Below are 8,740 nucleotides of genomic sequence, written 5' to 3'. Positions count from 1 at the left end.
CGGCACAGGATTGATTTAAAAATAAGCTGCGCTTGGGAAGCACGCTGGGGGGAAATAAATAAATAAGTGGAACTGTCTCCGGGCAAAAAAAGAACCGGTGGCTGCAAAAGGCTGTCACCTCCGTTCCCAACCGCGAGGCACATGGGGGGAAAAATGATGATTCGACAGAAAAAAATATATACACCAAAAGGCCTTGCGATGATAACTGTCCTAGCCAGTCACTAGGCATGCATCAGAATGCTGGCGACTTGCTATTTAAAGTAACAGCTCCAGGCAAGGCAAAGGAGATCAGCAAGAGCTGGTCCTTGTTTATGGTCTCAACCTGCCCCCATATGAGCATGGAAAGAGCACATGGAAGTCACACTGAGATCCAGTTTCATGCATGCATTTAATTGCCATGTGTGAGTGCCATGCCCCTATGTGGGGCCACATGTGTGGCTGGTACCATCTGCACGATCACCTCAAAAAGCATGGCTGCATTCATACCAGTCACATGCAGGCCCTGGTTTCTCACAAAGCAGTGTCTTGGTGAGACTGCTGCATGGCTATGAACCTGTAGCGCCTGCACTCTAGACCTCAGGTGGCGGCTTCTGTAAATGTGAACCAGGCCGGGGAGAGATGGTAATTTCAGTCAAGTCTACTGTGCCTGAAAGATCCAAGTTCAAAACTTAAGTCAGGCATGGAGTCAGAGAGGTGACCTCAACACAAGCGTTACTTCTCTGACTGTATTTCCCAGATTATAAAACACATGAATCTATACACATTCCTCAAAAAAAATCTGACTACCCCATTTCCAGCAGGTACAATTGGATGCAGGCATCTCGGTTATTGGAGGAATAGAAATGGGAGCAAAAGGGGTAAAATAGAGTCTCGTCCACTGGTAGATGTAATTTAGTTCCCTACCATTCCCCATGAGGCTTGTTCGGGCAATGCTTTCCCCATCCAACTGCCACCATGTATTTATTTATCACATTTTTACATGTTTTCCAGACTCACAAAGAGAGTCGGGTCCAACAAGAAGCTGACGGAACATACCAAGATCCAGGTCTGCAGAGCTTGCGTCCTGAGTACACTTCTGTACTGCAGCGAGTCATGGACTCTTCGCTCACAACAGGAGAGGAAACTGAACGCTTTCCACATGCGCTGCCTCCGATGCATCCTCGGCATCACCTGGCAGGACAAAGTTCCAAACAACACAGTCCTGGAATGAGCTAGAATCCCTAGCATCTATGCACTGCTGAGACAGAGACGCCTGCGTTGGCTCAGTCATGTCGTGAGAATGGATGATGGCCGAACCCCAAAGGATCTCCTCTATGAAGAACTCGTGCTAGGAAAGCACCCTACTGGTAGACCACAGCTGCGATACAAGGACATCCGCAAGACGGATCTGAAGGCCTTAGGAGTGGACCTCAACAAGCGGGAAACCCTGGCCTCTGAGCAGAGTGGAACAGAGTGCCTACCTTTAACCATTGTATAGAAGAGGGAATGTTGGCAGGTGCAGCTCGACATGGAAGGGTTTAAAAAGCTGCAGCTGCCAACATTCCCTCTTCTATACAAAGGTTAAAGGTAAAGGCATTCTGTTCCACTTTGTATCTGGCCACCCTAGCCATATTTATCCATGTAGACAGATGGTTCATCCAAGCCACCTCCCAAGAGATTACAGATATTCACCTGGAATTGCTAGGAAAGGTCAGCCAGGTGGAGGAGTATTCTCACTAAATCTGCTGCACCTGCCAGGAAAGTAACAGCTGTAAAATAAGGAGAGGCAGGGAGTAGTTTCTCCCCCTGTAACCCTCCCTTCCCAAAAATTCAAGCCAAACATTCTCCCCAGAGAACATCCAGCCCAGCTGGATAAAAATGAAAATGAGATATACACTCTAAGAATGATCAAGAGAATTATGGTGTGAAGCATCCCTTACTAAATAGAAAATATTTTCTTATTTACAAGGCTTCTAATCAAAATAAAATCTAGAATATATATGAAAACAACGAAAACATAAACTATCATTATTTTTTAAGGCAGTACGCAAAGACAAAACCCGACAGAAAGAAGTGTAGCAGAGCAGCCCATCAGATTTAGCGGATCTCAGATGGTCACTGAAAAAGTAGTCTTGTCCTGGGGTTCAAGGACATGCCGGAAAAGGGTGGCCTGAATTTAAAGAGCCTTGGTGCCACTGTTGAACCCATCATAGGTCATCCCACAACTCTACCACCCTTACCATATTTCAAATGGCGAGGGACCTTGAGCAGGTCTTCTGAGGAAGAACGTACAATATGGTAAAGTTTATATGGGAGAGGGTGGTTCTTTTAAGTATCCTGGACCCAGACCACCGAGCTGCTTGTTGAAGTGAGCTCTGAGACCAACATTGAGACAAGGGAGTTAACGTTGAAAAGGGCATCATGTACTCCCTGCAGCCCGCCTTAGTCAACAGTCTGCAGGCTTCATTCTGAACCAGCTGCACTTTCTGAGAACTCTTCAAAGGCAGCTCCTGGCAAAACCTTCGCTCGTTTCAGTCATGTACAAATTGTGCATACAAAATTAACAACTTGCAACAAAGTCGCTTATTTCGCTCAATTACAGTACTTGTTTAGGAGCTTTGTTTTCTTTTTAATTAAGTGGCGAGCATCAGCAAGATTAATACAAATGTGTGAAATAAACAACACACACACAAACCCCGCACTCCAATGGTTTATAATCCTATTCCTTTTTTCCCCCTCTAATTTTATAACATCATGTTTTGGTATCTTTTCCATGCATGTTGGATGTTCCCCCCATGTTCCCTCCTCTCCAATCCTGGAGCATACTGTACTTGGCAAAAATACAGGCGTGCGCCACTTAACAACCGTTTGCTTAACGATGGGCCACAAATATGACGGTGGTCAAAGCACAGTAAAGATGCTCTTAATGAGGAAGTCAGGTCTCCCATAGCCTGCAGCAGAGTGTCTGTAAACACAACAGAGAGGCTCTTGGCACAAAGAAGAGGTAATCTATCTCCAGCAGCTTGTGCAGCCAGCTAGTGTCTGGCAGGGAGTGACTGTTTACACAACGAAGGCAATAGATTGAAGTGAATGTTCACTTAATGACCTAATCGCATAACAGGCATTTAAGAACGTAGCCCCATCAAGTGGCGCACACTTCTATGCCCTCCATACAATATATGGTGCCATATATAATTGCACGTTCACCCCAGTTCTAAAGCCCCTGCCAGGGAGACTACAGCTCAGATTACAGATGCATGGCAGGGGACTAAAGTATAGTCTCCTGCCGTGCATCTGATAATCTGAGCTGTAGTGTCCCTGACAGGGGAAACTCTGGTATCTCAAATGGGAACTTTGATGACAGGAGTCATGGTGAAAGGGCACTTGGTGCAAAGGGAGCACTGTGCCCAAACAACCCTGTGTCTCTCCCGACATGTATGGCAAGCTATTTGGTTAACTCCTGTCTTCTCCGAATTCTGACTGCAAGTATTCTGCTCCAGGAAGACAGACCCCCAATCGGAACCTCTTTCTCACCACACTAATGGGGAAGCAAGGAAAAAGCACCCCACACAGATAAACGAAGGGGGGAGGGAATCCCATACTGCAGTACTGTGTACTGATGCTGCATCTGCCTCTTCGGCCTCTAGCCCGCCCCCCTTCTGATATTTCAGGATTATTACACGTGCCTCTGCTATAAACTGAGATGCTTAACTATCGCTTCTTTTTGCAACAGTTAAAAGCAGGGTGTGTCTGCTACCACGCACTTGCCACATACAGGACACCACTGCATGCACATTCCGCTGGTAGCATTCTCTGCCACAGACCCCAAGTTTTCACCTCAAGCCAGAAAACAGGTGTCGCCAAGTCCTTCTCTCTGTTTCACCTTGATCCCCACAGGCAGCTGTCCCACAGGTGAAGAAACCGTGCAGATCCAAGGAAAGCCTACAGCCTGCCAGAAGTGACCCATGTGAGTACAACTACTGCTCACTAAGGGTGCTGCCCTATTTCTTTCAGACAGGCCCCTATGACTTTGCAAACTCCACGGCAGACAGTGAACCAACCAGTACAGCCAGACCTCACTGACACAGTTACTTGGCTATCTACTAGATCAGGGGTGTCCAAAGTTTTTGGCAGGAGGGCCACATCATCTCTCTGACACTTTGTCGGGGGCCGAATTAATTTACATTTCCAATTTGAATAAATTTACGTAAATGAATATATTAGAGATGGAATTTGTATGAATGAATGAAGGTCTTGCAATAGCTCAAGGCCTATAAAAATCCTTGCACAAAGCAAGGCTAGCCTTTCCTTCACTGCCACTGCTACATCACAGATGTGAAACAGCAAGCAGTGGAGGGAACCCTTGCCCACAGCTCATTCGAGAGGTCAAACAGTCATCTTCACACTGAGAGCGGTTGTGTCAGGCCAGCATGGGCTCCAGCAAGTCTCCGGAGGGCCAGATGCTCATTGGAGACTGGGGCCTCCCCGTGGGCCAGATTTTGAGTCCCCGAGGGCCGCAAGTGGCTCCCGGGCCGGGGTTTCAGCACCCCTGTACTAGATGATCTGCAATGGTACAACAGCCCTGCTGGGACAAAATGGTTGGCAAGCTCACCTGTATGTTCCTCTTTCAGATGCTGCTCTGTGGCTGATAAAGTTCAATAAAACCTCTGGCTGGATCATGCTTGAGGTCTCTTTGTTAGCAGATAGGGACCCCTTCTACCCACCCTAGATGTTTGTTCCTCAACAGGTCTCTGTGGGCTATGAGGGTGCTGCAGATCCTTCTTTCATGTCTTTGTGTGTGGTATCCTTGGGACATCTCCCCATGGTTGAGGCGGTGACTCTTGCTGTGTTATTCATTCCAAGTGGATTGTTCCCCCAGTATTGGCCACACATTGGGCATGCATCTGCCCCCTACTCCATTCACCCTGATGGGGCTTCTCTGACGGCCAGTGTTGGGGTTGATTGGATGCAGTGATTGGCTCCTTGAACATTACACCAATGATACACAGATGTCACATGGATGATGTACTGACTTTAACCACGACACATAGATGATGCAACAACTTCATGGCAATGACACATCACATGGATGATGCACCAATGTCATGGTGATGATGAGCCTCTTTAAGGATTACAGACTGTCGCTGTTTCCATGGACACTGGGGGTGTTACTAGGAAGGGCTGTGCTACCGCTGCTTTGCCAAGACCAGCTTAGTACTTGGCCTTCCTTATGTCAGTGCTGGTGTGCCGTGTCGCATTGCCAGGATGGGCTCAGGATATGGCAGGCACTGCAGTGGATTCCATGTGACATCTGCATATTCACACAAGATGGCGAAAGGAAAAGCTCTTCCTGCAGAGGGCATCTATGGGCTGATGTGTCAGAGCCATAAACCAGGGAGCTATTTTGCAATTCTTTTTACAAGGTTTGCTGGAGACTATTTTTAAAGGGAAACAATGAAAGGAAAACGTGATCTGTGGCTTTAAAATTTAAATTAAAAAAAAGGATGGACACACCAACTGAAACCCAGAGGCAAGACCAGTGGTGGTCCTGGCGGTTTTCCCGCCAGGGGCTGGCCCCTCATTTACCACCCCCAACCCAGACGTAACTGTGGTGGCATCATAGTCACCGCAATTACTTCCATGCCGCCATCTCCTTTCAGCCTTTGAAAAAGAGGAGGAAAGGCCCAGGCTCCATCAGAGCTGCTTTACGCTGCTGGAAAAGGCGCCTAGGAGGCAAGCACCGCCCGCCCGCCTCCTTGAAGCAACGCTTGCCTCCTGGGTACTGCTTCCAGCGGTGCCAAAAAGCTCCAATGGAGCCATTTGTGCCACTAAGTAGCAATGCAAAAGTCTCCATCGGATCTAGAAGAGGCACATGTCTCCTCCAAAATCGGAGGAGGTGAGCACCGCTTCCGGCCAGCTACCGGCCATTCTGAGGGCTGCCCTCTTCTCTGTCTCTTTCTTTAAAGGGGAGGAGAGAAGAACGGCCCTCAGACAGAGTCAGGATCCACACTGACATGACTACAGAAGCATCACCACTGTTAGTACAGTTCCCCTCTGATCTAAGGGCCACCCTACTCTCCTCCCCTTTAAAGAAAGGGCAGGAGAAGAGCGCAGCCCTCAGACTGGCACGAACCACCACAACAGTGGTTGCGCTCCTGCAGTCATTTGTCCGTGTGGTTCCCAACTGTGCAGAAAAACCAGTGGCAGGGAGAGCAGGTTGGGACGCTGCCCTCCAAGCCCGGTGCCTAGAGCATTTGCCCCCATTGCCCCCCCCGGGTACTCCCCTGGGCAAGACTCATGGTTGAACCAGCGTTTGATTCACTGGTACACAGAAGTGCCTTGCAAACTGCAAAGTCAGGAGGAAGCTCGATTCACATCCTGGCTGAACAACAACATCCTGTGCCTTTTCGTTTTACATTACGCAAATTTCTATCACGGCAGCTTATATGGCCAATATTTGTCAAAAGTAGCAGAGGTGTTGTCTTTAGGTATGAGCTGTTTGCTCAGAATTCTCACTTTAATGAACTTATCCTTTGCAGATAGTTAATCCTCCCCCCCCCCTTTAATCCTATGGAAATGAAAGGAAAACATGAGCAAAGGGAAACCAGCCACTGGCTTTAGATCGCTAGAATGAAACCCAGAGAGGCAACTCCTCCAGTGAACTTTCACATAAATACTACTTTCCGCAACCACTTTCTGATACCTTTATGCCTCTGTGTGTATGTGTGTGTATATATATACATATGTGGGTGGCCTCAACATTTGAGTCTCCTAAGCAACATTCAGCAAGTTCACTGTAGAACAGCTGGGTTTACAAGAGACTCCAATCTACCCTCTTAGATTAATGGCAGATCACATTTCCATAAGAATAGGGTCAATTTAAAATGTTCATGGAGAAAAGTATCATTAATACAGAAGTGCTACTGAAGCCACTGAAGAGTTAAATTAATGAATATTAACAGCCTGTGTTTAAATTATTTTCAGGGTGATGATATTAAACTGGGGAAGAAAACAGAACAAATTTAGAAGGCTGTGAACTGTCAGTGGTTGAGACTGTCTGCTTGCTTAGCCGATTTCATTATGTTTAAAAAATGTATTTATGTGTTTTTTTCCTAGTCATAAACAGTTATATTCTTTTATTAGGTAGGACCTCTGTAAGATCCTGAGTGACACAACCAGAATTAGACGGACCAATGGCCTGACTCATACAAGACTGCCACACAATGGCTGCTGACGGTGCATCTATCAGGTCTTGATAAACCTCCTATTTTTTTCTGGGTGCCCAAGTCTGGGAAAAGAGAATGGTTCTCAAGTGCCGGGAAGACCACAGCACTTGGTTGAAAGGGTGAAGTTAACAGAATTCACAAATTATGAGTCGAAGGCTGTACAGACCTAAGTATGTACTATAAAACTAAAAACAGATTCCTTCAGAAACAGGTGGTTTAAGACACAAAAAGGAACCACTGAGTGAGCACAACAGGGAATTATGTTGCTTGCAGGTGGAGCGCTTGAACTTAACCAGCATGGGGTCCAGAATACTGAATTTCAACTCATTTCACCCAAATTAAATATGCATCCCAGCGTAAGAAGTTTGCCGAAGCCAGAAGAAGGAATTCTCACCATGCAATTCGCTTGCAAAAGTTTTACAACCTCTCACCAAAAGGTGCAAAAGGGGGGGGAGCACATTTGTATGTATGCAGTTACCTTTTCCTGAGTCCGAGCTCTGGTTCACCGAGCTCAGTGCTATCTAAGCTCAATGGCGGTGAATCTCCAGGGTTTTCAGATAGGTTCTTTCACAGTCCTGGCTGGAGTTTGCAGGTTTGGAAACTAGGATCTTCTGGAAGTTTATGCTTACAGAGCTGTTCCTCAATGCCATACCCTGCAGTATAGCACTCATCCTGCAGATCTGCAAGAGCTGAGCAATGAAACTAAATGAGCCTTTTGCCATTATTGCTTAATTTGTTTATTGTACTTTAAAAAATTGTTATCTCACCTTTTCTCACCCAGTGGTGAAGTTCAAGTCAAATTTCAAAAAAAAACAGCAATACAGGTTCCATTCCCAGAGCTCCTCAGATACTGAAAACTGTGGATAACAAAATCCATCATTTTTGGAGCTCACTTGAGCTCCGAACATGACTCAAGTCTGGAGCCATTTGGAGCCTTGGAGAGGGGGTGTGCAACTGAGGCTCACAATGAAGCCTATAGCCTTTTTTCGTTGACTTCCAATTTTCACCAGTAGTTGCCATAAAAAGGCTCCAGACAGCTTTTAGAGCCTTGGTTGCAAGCGGTGTTGCACAGCCTCTCCAAGGCTCAGAAAACCTCCTAGAGGTGACCAGAACAAGGTTCTGGTTGTGTCTGGGAAGTCTTCAGATGGACTTGGGGGGGGGGAGGGTTGGCATCCACTGTGTTGCAAATCCACAGGTGCCACACATAACCCCACTGGTAATACAAAATCTGTAAAACATCCAGCAAAATAGATAGCAAAAACAGAAATCCACAACCACAAAAAGCAACGAAACCAGGTAGTCGACATCACAGTCCAGAGCCAATGTAACAGACGCAGAAGAAATCTCTAACACAGACCCAGAATCATTAGTCAGCTGAACTTCAGTGGAGGTTTATTGGGCAGCCATAAATTGTAATTATCCAGCTAACCATCTCCAGGCTTGAACTGTGAAAAATGGGAAGCTGTGTTTTTCAGGCACTCTGTTAATCCCACTATAATATAAAAGGGCGGAGTGAAGGGAACAAAAGGTCTGAG

Source organism: Tiliqua scincoides, chromosome 3, assembly GCF_035046505.1.
Source record: "Tiliqua scincoides isolate rTilSci1 chromosome 3, rTilSci1.hap2, whole genome shotgun sequence".
NCBI lineage: Eukaryota > Metazoa > Chordata > Lepidosauria > Squamata > Scincidae > Tiliqua > Tiliqua scincoides.
Note: the sequence above shows the minus strand (reverse complement) of the source record.